Source organism: Anas acuta, chromosome 3 (assembly GCF_963932015.1).
Source record: "Anas acuta chromosome 3, bAnaAcu1.1, whole genome shotgun sequence".
In the NCBI taxonomy this organism is placed as follows: domain Eukaryota; kingdom Metazoa; phylum Chordata; class Aves; order Anseriformes; family Anatidae; genus Anas; species Anas acuta.
In genome coordinates this window covers 36,961,057-36,978,383 of record NC_088981.1, presented here as the reverse complement: position 1 = coordinate 36,978,383, position 17,327 = coordinate 36,961,057, and the positions used below count along the sequence as shown (strand labels likewise).

Sequence of the window (17,327 nt, the reverse complement as noted above, 5' to 3'; positions counted from 1 at the left end):
GTGGGCGGCGGAGGCCCCGTCGCAGCCACCCTAGCGGCTCAGCCCGGGCGCCGCTCCCTGATAGGCCGCGCCACGCCCCGCCCCTTGCCTCCCGCCGCTCCCATTGGCCACACCGCCGGCCAGCGCTGCTCTGATTGGCTGCCGGGGCGTCGCTCCCGCTCTGCCCGCAGCGGAGCTATTTTCCAGGCGGCGGCGGCGGCGGGGGAGGGGAGGGGAGCGGAGGAGCGGAGCGGAGGGGCCCGGCCCGGCCCGGCCCCGCGGAGCGCCCGGCGGCTGCGGGACATGGCGGGGGCACGGCGCGGGGCTCAGCACCGCGGTACGTGGGGACGGGACGGGCACCGGGGATGGGGGACACGGAGCGGGGACGGGGCGGCCGCCCCGGGGAGCCGCCGCTGCTGGGAGCCGTCGGGGGGCGCAGCGCGGGGCGGTGCTGCGGGAACGGCCCCGTGCTCTGGGTCCCTGCGGCTGCCACCCGGGGCTTCGGGCACAGCCAGGCCGTCCCGCGGCCACCCCGCTCCCTGCACGGGGGTGCAGCCCCTGGCCGTGCCGTGCCGGCCCCGCGGTGAGGAACGCGGTGCTTCTCGCCCCGTACGGGCTGTGTGGCTCCCTGTGAACGCACGGCTTTCCCCTCGGAAATTACAGCAGCTTCGGGGTTGTTCGTGGTGGGGGTGCTGTGGTGGATTCCTACAAGAAGGTGTTTTTGGGGTAAACGTAGTCCGAGGGAGCTGCTTGCACGGGGGTGCCATGAATGGAAAGGGCTACCTGAGGTTGCGTGGTTGCAGCCTTATGTAAAACTGAATTTGCACGGAGAAAGGCCGGCTCTGGTAGGAATGGACCTGTCTCCTCCAGGAGGCAGCGAGCTGAGCGTGTGCGCTGGGTGTCAAGTTGAGAGGGAAAACCCGGAGAGTTTCCTTGTGGCTTTAAACTGGTGTGCAGGAGGCTGCACGCTGCTTATCACGGCTATCCGAATATTCACATGCGTCGGGTACATCTGGGTGTTCTGTTGGAGATAAGAGTTCTTAATCATAAAATCTCTCGTGTGGTTATTTTGTTTAAACTTCAGTCTCTTAGAGGCCAGCGATTGCGTTTCAGGGTGCTTTCTTTATAATCTTATTAATATCGTATTAGGTAGGGCCCAGTTGCTGGACCCTTTAGCATGGACTTGTTTAGAGAATCTGTGTCGTAATGTGGCTTCCTGGAAGTGCTTTTGTTTTTGTTAAGGAATTACAGACTGAGGGTGTGATTCCTACCTTCCTTTCACGTAAACCCTTCAGCGAGGGATGCTGCTCCAAGATCACTCTTACCAAAGAACCTTTTTAGTCCCTTTCCTCCCCGCAAAGTGTGTTTGTGCACGGCCGAGGCAGCATCCAGAGGAATCTGGAGGCTGGCTCACGTCTCGCATCGCCCAGGTTTGTGCTGTTAGAGGCCTCCTGCTGAAGCTGTTGGGCTGTGCTCGGCCCTGGGTATAACCCCGTTACCTTATCAGATGCAGACTTTGGAGGTTGCGGTCGTGAGATACTGGCAGGAGGTAAGTAGCCACAGCGAACTGCTGAAAGGAGACAGGTCTCCAAGTTAATAGCTGATAATTCGTTCGGTTATTAACCTGCAAGCTAGGATGCTCAGGTGGACTTGATATTAAAGCAAGAGCCTTAGCAGTGGGGTCTGTGTAAGGACAGATTCTCTTTGCTCTTTTTGTACATGAATAACTACAGCAGAATGAATTAAATATCCTTTTAGGATGTGTTCTGAGTCAGTCTGAAGCAAACTGTAAAAAAAGAGTAAACAGGATGAGTTTGAGACCTGGTGGACTGAGCTGCCGAGGTCTGCTCTGATTTTCCAGTTTGCCTAAATGTCTCGTGTCTACCCCAGTTTCAGAATTGCGTTAGCAATTAGTACAGTGAACTAGTAAACTCGGACAGCTGGGAGCATGCAGTAGCTTGACATGACTTCATCTGTATGAGAGCCCTGGAAAAATGGCTGCTTTAGTCCTTGGGGGAATAGCTAGAATTTCTCTCCTCTTACCCTGGTAATGGTGGCAGGTACATCCAAGAAAGAGAGAGCAGATGGAAGGGATTAGGAATCAACTGTGTTCAATTACAAATTAAAAAAAAAAATAATCTCTGCAACATGTGAAACCTGTCACTGTGTGACAAGGTTCCTGATAGATGGCTGTTCATCGTGTTAGATGTGGCAGGTCACGTTTCCCTGGTGGGCAAATAATCCGAGGTGGTATGATGTGCATTTTTCTGCCCTCATTCACGGTGTTTGAAGCTAAGCAAGGGATGTATTTTCGTCTCATCAAAGGACAGTGATGATTTTTGTTACTAGTTGTAAACCACCTCATCCTGTGACTGCGTGTTGCTAAATAGCTTGTTTTTTGGTAGAGACAAGATTCAGACGACGCCATGCAACTTCCATGCAGCAGGTATATAATTCTTCAGGCTTAATTAAAGTGGTGGCTTCATTTATTGCTACTGATAGCAAAAACAAACCTAAAAACTCAAAGGGGTACCTTTTTCTTTGCTAAACTATGCATGTCAGACCTGGTGGAATGAGGGAAAGAACTTCAGATGCTAGGGTTTCACCATGAACTCCTAAAATACTGATTCCTGGAGCAGGCTGGATAGTGAGCTACTCCTTGAGTAGCTATCAAAATAGCTCCTGTACTTGCCTCTGTTTCCCCAGGAGCTCCCTAGTGCCTTCAGCCTGAAGGGGAAGTTAGCACTTAGCATTTATGCTGTGGTATTTGTGCCCCGAGGCTTCACCAAGGCCACGGTGCCGGGTCGGGCTGGGCGCTATCTGGGTGTGCTGCACCTCTCCTCCGTGCAGCTGTGCCCTGCGCCGTGTGGCGGTGCCTGCAAGCTCCTCAAGGTGCCCGCCTCGGTCAGAAAAAGGCTCCCATCGATGGTGTTGGGATCCCAGGGATTTATCAGCTTCCCTGATGATGCTAACCTGTGCTTGGCACCAAGATGCGGTCGTTCTGTGCTATTCAAAGTGCCCCAAAACGGTGTGTTTTTCTGTGGTTTAGCTGTTGGGCAGCTTATTTTAATCTTTGAGCTATATCTAGTTTAAAAATTGTATTTAAAGTTTAGCAAATGTATGCTATACCTTCTGGAGCCCTTATACTTTGTCAGCTCTATAAATTAACTCTGACACGCTGAATATTTTTCACCAGCTAACGTAGCTGTTAGTTAAGTTAAATAAAGGAGAAAAGCCCACATGCTCTCTCCATGCATACAGCTGGACATCTCTCTTAAATTTTTCAACAAAAATGAAATTTTGATTGCTTTTTAAAGCTTCATGAATACACTAATTGGTGAATCATCTAATGTGCAGTTTAGTTTCAGGAAATATGTAATGGCTCACTAACTTCACGGTTACAAGATTATGCAGACCTTCTGAAAATCTCAGTAAGAAAATGTGTGCAGTGGTGGTGGCGGCTGATATTTTTGGCTGTGAGCGAGGTTGGCTAAAACTCAGTGTAGTTCTGCATCGTCTGCACTAGTTTAGATGGTAGAAAGCCCTTTGAAGAATTATCTGGAAGGAAGAAAGGGTGATTTTTACAGGTTTATCTGCTCGTGGGGCCTTAGCCAGGTTTTGTTAAAGAGATTCGTAGTAAGGAACTTCTCCTGGATCTGTACCTAGTCCTGGATAACGTGGTAGCTTGTGAAACCTTGCTTGCACTTTGGCACAGCTGTGGTTGGTGAGTTCTTCAGCCTTCACGTTGGACAGCTGCAAAAGGCTCGAAGCCTGTCTGAAAGGCTGGGGCAAGGAGGGCAGATGGAGGCTGCCCGGAGAGGTAGCGCTTCTTGAGGGCGCCAGAGCATCTTCTGCATGCAGCCAGATGAGGTGTGTTCGTAGAGTCATATGGACTACATGGTTAGCACATAGTCAGGTAACTATAGCATATGGTTAGCACATAGTCAGGTAACACCCTGATGTGTTCCCCCCTGAGGTGCTCAAACCGCCAGCCTTCTCACACGAAAGCTTGGGTCTCCGCAGGAGGCGCTGAGGAATCGAGCACTTCAGCGAGCTGCTTCCTTCCTCTGCTGCGCCAAGAGGAAAGGTAAATTTGTGCTGCATCAGGTTTCTTTGGTAGTTTTACTAACGCACGCTTTCATCTGTCCCAGATGCCTGAAACACTCTTAGCATGTTGTTGTAGCACAGGACCAGGCGTTGCAAGCCCTGATTTCACACAGGAGGAAGCTCTGGCTGTGTTGGGAAGTGCTTCACAAGTTTGTTTCTGAAAAGCGCGTGATGAAAACGAGAAGTGTACCTACAGAGGTGGAATTTAAAAGGTCGCGTAAAAAATATAGGTGCCTTGGGAGCGATATAGAATAGGTTTCCTGCAGTGCTAAATCAGATGACGATTTTTGTTCCTGCTCAGCAGGGTTCTGGTAGTAATTTGTCGGTCGGTGTGGTACCCGCTGAAATCCTTCGGGCCTCAGCACTGGAGGGCGGCCTGTCCTGTTAGCCCTACATGTGAGGGACGCCAGGGCCGGGCGCATGGCACCTTTTGAGCTTCTCTCAGCCAAAGGAACCCCAGAAGGGCTGTGGCTGAAAGAATTAGTCTCTGTGGGGACTACAATAAAACTGCTGGGGATCATCTCCTACAACATTTGTCCTTCAGCGGCAGAGATGGAGGGCGCAGAGGCCGCCTGTGCTGGTTTGAGGTGATTTTTGTTGTGAAACTTGGCCAGCTAGGGACGACAGTGTTCATTAGGGCAGACCTGCAAGTCCCCTGCTTCTGGCAAAGAGCTTCAGCACCAGACGTCCCTCGCCAAGACTCCTCCAGCTTTTGGCGTGTCGAACCCTATCTGCTTTTCTATCTGCGCACCCTCCCCGCCTCCCCCGGGGCCTTGGTTTTGCCGCGGGGCCCGCGAGGCAGTTTGATTTACGGACTGACTTGCTCATGGAAAAAGTACCCTGCTGCTGAGCTTTGTTTTTGGAGAGCTTTTAAATTTGACTGGCCTCTGTGGAGAAGGAAGTATTTTAATTGTTCCAGTCGTGCAGTCAGAGGGCTCTCGTGGATGAGGCGGCCGAGCAGGAGGCTGCAGGCTGGAGCTGAGGCTTTGGCCAGTAGCTTCGGGTGAGCTCTTAATGCTGCCTGGTCACTGTCCTGTTAGCTTAGTTCCTTAATTTTCACCGCTCTGACGGGGAATGGTGAATTACATACATCTTTTTAACATGTTAAGCCTCACTTGGATGGGAGAGGAATTCAATTAAATACACAAATAGCATCTAAAATTGGTGTGCAGTTTAATTACTTCAGATGTGCTGCATAAGTAGTAAAAAAAAAAAAAAAGGCAATTTTGTGAAGACATATTTTTCATTTCAAATGTGCTCAGGAAGTCAAAATCTATTGTGCCTTACAGTAGTCCTCACTTCTGTTTCATTGGTTTTACTGCTCGGAAGGGGAAGGTGTTCATGTATTTTAAAGCCACCAAACAGTTTCTCCTTTTTTTTTTTTTTTTTTTATTCAGCTGGTCCATTTACCCCGTGTAGGCAGGATGGCTGGGATGAAGCTGTGATCAGGAGAGTGATGCTGCCACCGCCACCCTCTTCCCCCCGCCGGGCTGTCCCTGCAAGTTCTCACCAGTTGCTTCTACCCATTGGGCCACTTGATGCTCCTTAAAGCTTCAGCAGCAAGCATGAGCTCCTCTAATTTTTGCTCTCTTATTATTTATTTATTTTAATTGCAAGCCAAGGCCTTAATACTGATTGCAATAGTTCTAGGTAGATTTGGGTATAAAATGGATTTTAAACTAAAGGATCAGGTCAGCACTGTCTTTAAAAGTGTACGTGGCATATCTGCTGAAGTTCCTCCTAATTACCGTCCTTACGGTCTGGATGCTACATTTAGCAAGGCAAGGAGTTTGACAGCAGGACCTCTGGTTCTTACGGTTTTGAGCTAAATTACATATCATAATTTAGACTGATGATAAGATTAAAAATACTGTTAATATTGTCTTGGAGAATTTTAAAGTAATACCTCATGGTTTGAAAGGATGTAGAGCTTAGCGATATGGTTTAGTGGAGGACTTGTTAGTGTTAGGTCAGAGGTTGGACTCGATGATCTTGAGGTCTCTTCCAACCTAGAGATTCCGTGATTCTGTGATGTCAGGGATGTGACAGAAACATTTTACCTGCTCTTGTGTTCCTTGCTGGGCATGTGTTGGCCTGGTAAGTCTGCTTGTTAGTGCTTGCTGCCGTTGTTAGTTCATGGCATGGCTTGGCTGTCAACAAATCCCTGTCTTGAGTAAAAGCTGCCTTACATCTCTAGAAACCGTCTGGGGTTATAACGTTGTGCTTGTTGGTTTCTGTTGATGTTTTAGCCATCTCGAGAATGTTTGAAGTAGGCTTTTGGAGAAAATCTGAATTTACTTTGGAAATCTAACGTAGTGTACGTTGCTAAAATTGGGTAGAAGTAGACTTTCTGATTCTGTCTGGCTTGGGGATGGAAAATAAATTTGTGTGTGTGTATATATATTGTTATATACATATATTATTGTTCTTTATAATAAATATAATCTGGCACCTAGTCTTCCAATATGACAATTTCAAAATAATTCATGTCTTTTGGTCTTCTGTGGTGTTCTCATGATTCAATTAACACTCTCTAAAGTTCCTTACTTACATCTACAAGGCGGTGTATATCCCACAGGTATTTTTATGCCCATTGAATTGTACTCTAGCAACTCTATTTGTTTGAATAAGCATAAGGATTCTTTGGGCTTGGCCTGATCTACTGTTTCTCTTTTCTGAAAGTAAAAGGAGGATCTGGGAATCTCAGCATTATAAAAGTGCTGACATGGCTGTGCTGTCAGCAGGGAGAAGACTGCTTTGCCTCGTGAGTCTGGATTGACCAGTGTCAGTTCTCCTCTGCAGATGGTTTGGGTCTGTTGGGCTCTCAAATTTCGTGGGGTCTGGAGCATCTGCTTAGAGGATTTGAACATTGTGGTCAGTAGGGCTGTCAGGCCTACGTGCATGTGATGAGGTGGTTTTGTTCCCTCAAATTCCTTTGGGTGTGAAGCAACGGTTAAAGAATTTTTAGTGTTTTGGTCAGGAGTGTGACTAAAATTCAAAACTACCAAGTAATTGCACTCACCTGCTGCTCAAAGTTGGTTATGCAGATGAACGATGAGCACTGCAACGAGAGCAAGAGTTTTCTTTGGACTTGCTGCTTTGGCAGAGCAGATACGGACTGCTTGGAGCCACAAGCAGAATAAGCAAGAGGTTAGGGGCCTTGAGGTCCATGCCGGTACAGTAGTTTGACTGAAAAAGTTGTCACCTTGTATTTTAGATGAATGTTTGGACATGCTATGGCATGTAGTTTTGGAGAAAGCATTTCTTTTTTTTTTCTACAGTCAGCTGTGAAAAGGTAAGGAATTCAGGCAAAACTGTCTTTCTGTTGATCAAATTTGTCTCTGGGGCTAGGTCTGGAAGCTAGTTTCTAGAGGCTACCTGTGTAGCCCAAAAGCCTGAAGTCTCCCTGGTTTTATGCTTTGTTTGGTTCGTCCATCCCCAGATCTGTTGATCACTGTTGTACTTCTTTCTTTTCTGCTGAGAGCTGTTTTTTATTTTATTGTGACTAGTTTTAATCGTGGCTCTAAGAATGGAAAAATTTCTTCTTGACTCTCTGCATTTGACTGATATTGGGAAATCTTCGCTGGTAGTGAGCTCCAGAGGAACTTTACAGCCCTGTTTTCAACAATACAGCTGGCTTATTTGGGGGGAAAATATATTCTTGCTGAGTGTCACAGATGACACCAGATAAGCTGGCGATTTGCTGTTGTACCTCTTCTGTGTATGGTTTGTAAGAAATAAATGCCTTTGGTCTTAGTCCTGAAAGTTCTTGCTTATAGGCTTCAAAGTTATGGTATGGGATCACGTTTTGTTTCGCTTATGCAAATAATTGCCTTGTTTTTCTGGGTAGCAGTAGAAACAAAGAAGTAAAAGATCCACGTAGCCTGTGAATTAATTCTAGGATGTTTTTGAAACTTCAGTCAAATAGGGGAGATGAATCAATTTTGCACCAGGCTCAGCTAATTGTCTTAATGCTCGTGAAGTTACCGTGGCATACCAGCAGTATATCTGTGCATAGTTCAGGACTATGTCACCCCTGTGTTTGCTTTAAAGCCTGTAATAAGTGGAAAGAATCTCGATTTGCCAGTTTCATAATTGACAGAGGCAGGTATAATTTCACACAAGTTTCTTAATGGGACATCTGCGATGACATTTTCTGTTTTCCCAGGAAATACAGGCACTAAAATCTTTATTTTTTTTTTTCTCAGAATCCCAGATAACAGCAAGTAAGTGAACCTGAAAATTGTGGAGGAAAGATGGTTATGACGTAAGGAGTTAACATGCTGTTCGGCTGTATCTCACAATTTGTTCATTTCTATGAAATTTCAGAAAATTATATTCCATGTTGTGCTCTATTTGACAAATGTTTGATGCAGCAGAGATCTACAACGAAGTAGTTTTGCCCTTGCTGTGCAGTATGAACCCAGAAAGAGGTTACTTGTGGTCAGGGTACACGTTCAGTTTTTTCCTGTAAACTCCCTGCTCCTATCTCATTTTGTGAGATCTCACAAATGTTGGGCTTAGTTCGTTCTGTTACTCACAGACTTGCTTTTCTTGGTGCTGTGAAGTTATAGCTTTAATGCCAAAAAATCTACTTTGCAATTTAATTTTGGCTGACTTGATGAGGGTCAGTAATTATAGTTACTGCTTCCAGCAAGTTGAGTTTTTCCAGCAGTCTTTCTATGAAGAATGTGGCTGTGGATTAATGGAACAAAAAATTGAGTCAAAACCTGTTTTTTCTGCCAAAGTCAAACATAAGAGTAGGTGCTAGTAAGGCTTTCAAAACTGTTACCTAGTTAATTTGCAGATCTACGGTGAGCTGGTGCTCCAGGAAGTGTAAAACTGATTTAATTTAGTGAGAAAGTTATTAGGGTACAGCTCTGTTTTTTAAAACAAAACTCACAGCAATTTTGTGGAAGTTTTTAAACTCTTTGAGACCGATTGCTGTTGAAGCACTTTCAGAGCTTGCTGCCTCCGTGCTTCCTGCCAAGAGCGAGGCTGTCATCTGGAAAGCATGGGACTCTGTCTTTTTTCAAGCTCTTCTGAACTGGGAGAGGACGGTAGGTTGGGGATTGTTGGTGTCAGAATATGCTGACGACACAGGTTACTCACCGAACAGGATTCCTCCTGTTCTGCCGTGGTAATTCACACATGGGGCTGAGCATCTTGGAGGGGCTGAGCGGGCAGCATCCTGACCGCTGAGCAGTGAACAAAAATACCCAGCTGGTGCCTGGAGGATCCTTATTTCATGCAGTTTTGTTAATCTCGGTGAGATTTCCTAGTGCTCAGTGCTCGCTCATTACAAAACACTTGGTACTGGTGTAAGGGATGATGTGGTGGGACCCTCACGGGTCCCTTACAGCAGGGATTATAGGGGTGTTACAGATGTTTAATGGAAGTGATTGTACCTCAAAGTCTGAGGCTTGGGGAGACTTTGGTGTGATCCCTTAGAGGTTATTGCTAACAGAGAAATCTGTTAAAAGAAGGCTCTGATCCCAAACAACCAAGCCTGTATCCCCAGGAATGGTTTTCCAGGCTAAGGTGTGTTGTGAATGGCTTACGAACCTCTCCCAGAAGGTACTTAGGGATAAATCCCTAGCTCAGAGGGCTCATACCCGAATCCTGGGACGAGTAGCTGGGCGTGGGTAGTTAAATGTAATCTCTCACTGCCTCTATGCAGGAGGCAGCCCTGGGGGTCAAATAAATGCGTGCAGAAGACTGCTCATCAAATGGGTTTGCAAAAAAACAGCAAACCAGCCCACCGATATTTGAACGAGGGTCTGACCGTGGACCAGACGTAGCTATATTCAGCGGGATCCCGGGTTAGGCTGGCTGCAAGTAGTGCTCTTCTCTCTCTCCATCATGCTTCAGCTGGCTGAAATCGTCCCTAGTGGAAGGTCAAGCAGTGCTATGTGAGGTAAGCAGGCAGGGACTGTGGCTGGTCCTGTCTTCATTTTGATGTGCTCATCAGGATGCCCAGTGCTGCCTGGCAGAGGGGCAGGAGAGTGAAGAAGAAGCTCTGAGTGAAGAAGGAGAGTGAAGAACCTCTTTGGGCATTGCCTTTTCTTGCTGCTGCATTGGGGGTTAGTGTGACCTGATCGTTTGTCCCTATAAGCAGACAACCAGCGGAGTGTTCAGAGGGGAAGACAACTGCTTTCTGTGTGTCTGCTGGATCGTCCCGTTGTGTCTGACCGAGCCTGACGCTGGTGGTTACAGGTAAAGGAAGGTAACAGCGCCTGGGTGCTCACCTCCAGCCTGCAGCCCCGCTGGCCGGCTGGGGCAGCCGTGGCTCTGCATGGCTGACGTGCTCGGTTTCGTGGCACAGCTGTGATCTCCCGCAGCACAGCGTGTTGCTAGGTGAGCGAGGACGGGAGCTCCTACGTGAGTCATCGGTCCCACCGGTGTGCTTCCTCCAGCTCCCGTTTCCATAGATAATAGGAAGCCTTGGACAGTTTTTTTTTTAAGAGGTGCTGCGTTTGGTTGTTTATAACATTGCTGAGCTGTAATCTTTTGGACTGAAACGCCTGATGCCTTTTCTTTGCCTTGGGTTTAAGTTTGTTTAAAGCGTTCAGCCAAAATTCTTCGTCTGTTTTCAGAAACCGAAGGAGAATAATTGTGCCTTTTTTATGGCGATCTCTTTGAAATATCGTAGCGCACCTCTGAACTGGAACATGTACTTGAAATTTGTCAGCGGGTGACCTCTGGCAGAGAGGTAATGTTTTAATTTTATATGAAGATCTGCCAAAACTGAGCCAATTCTCCTTTTGAAAATTTTTGCTCTGGACATGCCAGCGTTTCTCTGCGGAATTCCTCGGAGACTGCCTGCAGTCTGCGTGCTCAGCAGGATTTGCCTTTCAAGTGCCCCCGTGGACCTCAGCGAACTGTGCAGAGCCTGGGAGCCAGAGCTGTAAGGAAGGAGTGGGTCCCCCGAGCTCAGTGAGGGGTGGGGATGTGGTAATGCCACAGAGCAGGGAGGAAAATCTCCTTGGGACAGACCTGGCACACGGCAGCTCCAGAATCAGGCCTTGTTCCTCCTCCTTTTTTCTCTTGTCAGCTGCCCAGGACCTGCAGACCCCAGCTGGTGCCCTACGATGGTTTCATCCAGCGTGGGGCACGGATCCCAGCACGTGGTGCAGCTGAGCACAGCAAGGATGTTGCTCCTCTTGCTGATGAGCATCTGGGGCTCGTAGCGAGGGCGCTCAATCACTTCCTAAGACTGGGGTGAACACATTTGGTTGCTGACAGTCATCCGAAAAAGCTCCGTCCTGATTCATTACAGATCTTACAGATCTCAGATAAAATCTGGGAAGGCTACTGAGACGATGAACCTAAAGGTTTTTTCCTTCAGGGATTTCAAATTGGACCACGTTCGGCTGTACTTCTGCAAGGATGTCAGAAGATACTCCTCACAGAGTCCACGCTTACTAAATTTAAAACGTGAGGAGGTGGGTTTTTTTGTTTTTGTTTTTAAATGGGTGAAATGTTACTTTTTGGGACATTTTTTCCTGGAATAGCTTCAGCTTTGAAAGGCTATTTTTGGTAGCTGCCCACGCCGAAAAATTCAGACCAAATGGGTAAGCTGTGGTAAGCCTGTGAACATGGTCTGATAATAGGAAGCAGTAGGTGACAGTAGTTTAAAAATAAAGAAGGCCAAATTTCAAAGATGTATCCCTCTTGTTGGAAACAAGGCTGTAAGCCCATTGAGGAGGCTGAATTCCTCTTGTGCTTTTGAGGTGGCTGGTTCATCCTTTAAGATGGCATTGCTTGTGGATAACATATAGGATAAAGTAGCTTTTTTTTTCAGTTCTTCAGACCCTTCAACTTTAATGGCCTGGGAGGAGTTCAAGCTGTGGCTAATCACAGGCCTTCCAGGAAAACTTCTTCCTTTTCCTCTGCTAATGAGGAGGGATAATTTGGCAGTTGTCATTCTTGTGATCACCCTGCTTGCTTTCCACCAGGATTTCCTGGCCCCTCTGCGATGGTGGCTAAATGTAGAAACTGTCACATGTTTTCTCACTGTATCGTTAGGAGATTTGTGTTTTCTAATTCAAGAAGCAAATTCCTCTCATCGTGGAGGACGCTTAAGGAGCGTAGCTTCCTGAAATAATTTATTGAACAGGTTTTGCTTGTTTTCTTGGAAAAGCTTATGCAGGGTGTTCAGTGTTTTAAGTAACATTGAGCTGCCCTTTTGCAAAACAAAGAAGAGAAATAGTTTTGTATTTTAATGGTAAGAGTTGCATGGCTCTTGGATCCTCTAAAATGTACAGTATTTTGTTAGGGAAGTCTTAGTTTTTAAGGCTTCACGTTATCTTTTTGGTACACAGTTGTAGCTTTTGATTGTAGCTTTGACATATAGCTTTTGATTGTAGCTTTGATTGTAGCTTTTGACATGTGGGGCGGTAGTTTATCTTCTCCACTCGGTGTGGTGAAATAGCGTCACTCATTCACGTTGTGTTTTTTTGTTGTTTGTCTTTTGGCAATGCTTGCTCTGTCAAGTTCATCATCTGGGAATCACTGTTTGGTTTAGGTTTGCTTGGTTTTATGCGGTGCTGCAAACTTTCTGCATGAAATGGTTGCTCTTAAATCATTCATACAAGTGAACCTCTGCTTTTATAAGCCTGATTAAGGGGAAAAAAGGTTAAGTTTTATTACTCTTGTGCAGTTGGTAGGGCTGTTGCAAAGATTCACTTTCCTAGTCTGTTCCTTTGCATCTTGGAGTTCCTGCAGCCTCTAACTTAACACTTACCCTTATCAGCCCTGAGACCATAGATACTTGTTCACCTCCTGATACTGAATGAGCTGTTAAATGTGGTGGGGATTGGACTGGTATTGCAGGTTAGCGAGTTGGCCTTTTGCAGCTAAGCATCTCTTATGGATTAATGGAAGGGCACAGCAGTGAGCCAGTGGGTTCCTGGCCTATGACTAGGTCTTGGAGCAACAATATCGGTGATCCTCAGTGAAAACTCCAGGCGACTTCAGGATTAGATAGATGACATCAAAAAGTAGAGCACTTCCATCTTATCTTCAGAAGAAGGTAGGAGCTAATCAAGCACACACATACCTCTTTCTTAGAAAACTCTCACCGTGCGGGAAGAGATGGCACGATCAGTTAACACGCACCGGTGCTTCTTTGCCAGAATACGTGCTTCATTCAAATTGTTCTGATGTAACTGATTGTGTTATGTAAGGCCAAGGAGAAAGGCATAGCCACACCTTGACAAGAGTTATCACCTCTTTGTCATCTTGTTATGACAAATCCAGCTGCTTAAAGATAACCTAGTAACATAATATTTAAGTTAATGCTGCAGTTCCAATGGATTGATGCTTTTAAGAGAGACCTGGCTTTCTTACCAGTGGCTGTTCAGCCTCTGAAGCGTACCCTGTGCATAGTGATAGCCTTATGTTTTGGCAACAGCAGGAATTAGGTTTTCTGCTTGAAGTTTTTATGGTACACCGTGAAATTTGGCCATACTCGTGCTTTGAATTGTGAGCATCTAGTGCCTGTTCTGCATGGCACAAGAAAAGTAACATTCTCATTTATTTTTTTTAATTTAATGACACAGAAGTCATCTTACTCTTGAGTGCAAACTCATTAAAGTTGTCTTTGTGTAAAGGCCCAGATCACAAAAGGAGAGCAAGCACTGCAAAGAGCTGCATTCTTTGCTGTGCTGTCACGGAGAAACATTTTGTTGTTGTTAGAGCAGCAACTTGAAACTTAGTGCTTTGTGATCTCCTTACATTGGGCCTTTTTCTTTTAAAGATTGCTAAAGGATCTTTTAATTACCACTCTTTCACATCACTATCAGTTAAAGGAGTAATGCTTTTATAGGTCAATTAAAAACAGAGGGGCTTGCTCCCTGGCTGTTAGGGTGAGTTTGTCCTAGTGGTACCCATGTTTCATGGCCATCAAGAGGTTCCACTACAACCTCTTGTTTTCACCAACTGCAGAATTCTGCAGTGACACTTTTTGACTGAAACATCTTTCATACAAAGACTACATCCAATTACTGGCACTTCCAAGTCTCTAGTTATTTAGGTTATGGAAATATTCACCCTACTGTACATGGTTGGAATTCTTGACTAGCTAAAGTAAAACTATTCAAATGTGAAACTGAAGCACTTAAATTAGTTCTGACTTCAAATATTTATTCTTAAAATATCTTGAGCAAATAATGAAAATCTTTGGTGTTCATGCAATGTATGTATAGGTCATGTATACACGCGCTTATGGATGTGTATATATAATTAGATACTTGTTGGGTCAGTAATGTAAAACTCTGGTAAAGCTAACTGATACATTTTTTCCCGTATTTGTAAGAAAAATCTCTTAAACTCAGGGGCTGAACCTGTAAGAATAATGCTTCAACTCTTTTTCTTTTTTTTTTGCTTAAATTATAAAAACATGAAAATATTAAGGGCAGCATTCAGTGAATTAGAAGCTTTCTGCAAATCACGATATCATACATGACGAAAATCAAAGCGTGTTCAAAGTGTCTTTCCACACTTCTGGAAGTCCCGCTTGAAGTTGTTCATGCAGTCCGCTTTCAGCTAGCATCCAGAATGTTTGGTTTTTAAACTTTTTTTTTCCTCCTTAAAGATGCACTGCAATTTGCTTTGTGCTGAGAACTGCCATCGCATGCTTCAGATGTCCAACACACAGAACATCCAGGAGTCTTGGTTTTGATTTCTTCTGGTGTCTGAGCCTGTAATTTCAAGGTTGCCATAATACACTTAAGCTAGCTCTTGTTGGCGACTGAAAACCTAAATTTCAGCTCCGTGCCAACGTCGTGCTAGTGTTGGTGTTGCAGTTGCTGTGCCGCGGCGAGGTGGGGTGGGCAGAGCTCCCCGTACCCAGCCGCAAAGGAGGGGCTCCTTTCAGCTCCGTTCAGCCGGCGGCTTGCAGGGAGCGTGGTTCTGATAGCTCTGGCTGGCTGTGGCCTAGGATGAAGTTGCCTGGGGATCAAAGTGAAGGCATGAAACAGGCTAGAGCTGCTGGCGGCCTTCCAGCCGCTGCTCTTCCTTTGCAGGGTTTGTATTCTTTTACCTTCCCCTGCCCGGCCTGGGGAGCCAGGTGCTTGCTGCCAATTAGTCTTGTCAAGACAGCCCAGAGCTTCTCCTGACAAGCCTGACTGCTGACAGCAGCTGTGGGGTAGTCCTGAGCAGGATTTTAACTCCTAGCTTGCCACGTGTCTGCAGGTTAAAGCCACAGGTTTCCTTCTGCGCTTACCCAGACACGCTTCTATTTTACGAAAGCATGCTTTATACGGGAACTGATCGGAGAGAACTGGTGGCGCAAGGATTTACTCCTGAACTTCTCCCCCAAGAGGAGGCAGGGTGGGAGCTGGATCATTTTGAAGGTCACTTTGCAGATTGTGGATGCTATCAGAGCTGCCCATCCTTGGCCACCTTTCCGCTTGACGCACGGCGCGGCTGTGGCTAGATAAGAGACCGGCCTGGTCCAGTGCTTCCCTCCTCCTCGCTGGAAATTTAATTTCTTCAGTATCACAGTGGCACAATGGACTGACTTACTGGCTGTATGTTAACACAGGTGTACTATAAATTGCAGCTAAATTTTCATATTTCTTAAACCCATCAAGCCATTCATGCTGCTGCCTTTGCAGCTCATTTTTAGTTGTAGATCTCTCCTGAGTTTTCTTGTTGTCTTTTACACTGCGTGTGACCTTGCTACTATCTAGTGCTTTGTTCCATTAATGTTAGCAGTGAACAAAAAATGCAGATGCTACCTATAAAGCCTCGGTGGGTATGGGCGTCTTGCAGCACAAATGGCAAATTTGTGAACTGAACAACTCATCGTGAGAGAGGTGTTTTGTTTTTTAAGTGCATGTAGCAGCATTCAGTTTTCAGTATAACACTGACTTTCATCTTAGGAAATAGGCCCTGATTTCTGAAGAATTGCAAAGCCATCACTCTCTTCACTTAATGTTTGCAGAAACCTTTGAACTTTTTGGTCCATTTCACTGAAATTTGAAAGGAGGGCAGCTTTCCTAATAAACCTTCCAAATTACACAAATATCAATACTGTTTTTCCTACGTAGTCACCGTTGTAGGTGCATCACTAGAGAAAGACAAATCCAACTTTTAAATCAATTTGTGATGCAGCAGCCAGCTAGTTACTATTAGGCAGTATGGTCTCTTACAGGGTCAGCTAGAAAGGGCACAAGGGAAGCAGCTGAGTGCATGAAGAGCTGCGTAAAGGAGATGGTTATTGGGGGGTGGTAAAGGTACTGTGACGAGAGACATTAGGCAGGCTGCTGGGGTCTTGAAAAATGTAGGACATTGAGAGAAATAAGAAATAAGACTGAGAGTATAAATGGACCCCAGAACAGAGGAGCTATCTGCAAGATAGCTGATTTGCAATGAAAATGCTCTATTTACAAACTACCTTAACTTGGCTGTTTCTACTGAGCTAGTCAGGGATGTGTGCTATGAGACTGACCCATCTTTTCAACTTTGCTTCCCATTTCCTTGGCTTTAGAGAGGCACAGCTATTAAGATAGGCTTTTCCTCAACTCGTAATGCCCTGGAATTACGTACAAATAAGCATCAGATGATGATTGATATCAGTTTGAGACCTGTTTGTGTTTTAGAACTTGACAGAGGAGAGCATGCTTTGTTAGCATTCATTAAGTGGGAACAAATTCTGCCCTGCTGGGGAAGAGGTCCGTAACCTTTTCTAAGAAAGCTCCTAATGGCTTTTGCAGAGGTCATCAGAGGGCTGCTGTGCTTAGCTTGAACACCGCCTGGAACAATTCTGCCCACGTTTTGAAAACAAACCACCAATTATACATATGTGTGTGTGTGTTCAGGAATACTTCTACGTAGCAGTAGAGAAAGCATTATTTCAGTGAGTCACCTGGAGTTCCCTTCTCTAGCAGGTACCTTCCTTTACCAACTTGCTGCTTTTTCCATTTCTTTTGCAACCGATAAGGTGACGTTATGTTCAGTTGCCCGCTTATGGTGTGTGGAGGTCATCTCAAGGAAACTGCTTCCTTTTAATGTTGCTTGTGTGGATTTTTGTTATGGTGAGTGGCCATCAGGTTACTGCCTAAGTGGTTTGAGGGTGTCTTTACTTGGAGCTGTGGGTATTCTCAGTAGATCAGTGCAGCACTACTTCTTCCTTAACACCTGAAGCTTCTGCTTGCAGTGCCTAGTTCTGTGATCCTCATATAATTACTTTGCTCATCAGAGTTGTATTATTATCTGCTAGGCTTGTATAAGTA

General features: G+C 45.8%; 1 protein-coding gene across 3 annotated transcripts in view; it reads left to right on the top strand.

Annotated features, from left to right (window-relative positions):
* Positions 1-17,327, top strand: part of SOCS5 (suppressor of cytokine signaling 5) — a 31,351-nt gene that overhangs the window by 2,410 nt on the left and 11,614 nt on the right. The window contains exon 1 of one of the 3 annotated variants that reach the window (XM_068676644.1): positions 162-316. The exons of 1 other annotated variant lie outside the window; for it this stretch is intronic. The gene's annotated coding sequence lies outside the window, so the exon portion shown is untranslated. Of the gene's footprint in view, positions 1-161; positions 317-8,294; positions 8,313-17,327 lie in introns of those variants that run through there. One more of the 3 variants, XM_068676645.1, reaches the window with a different exon arrangement.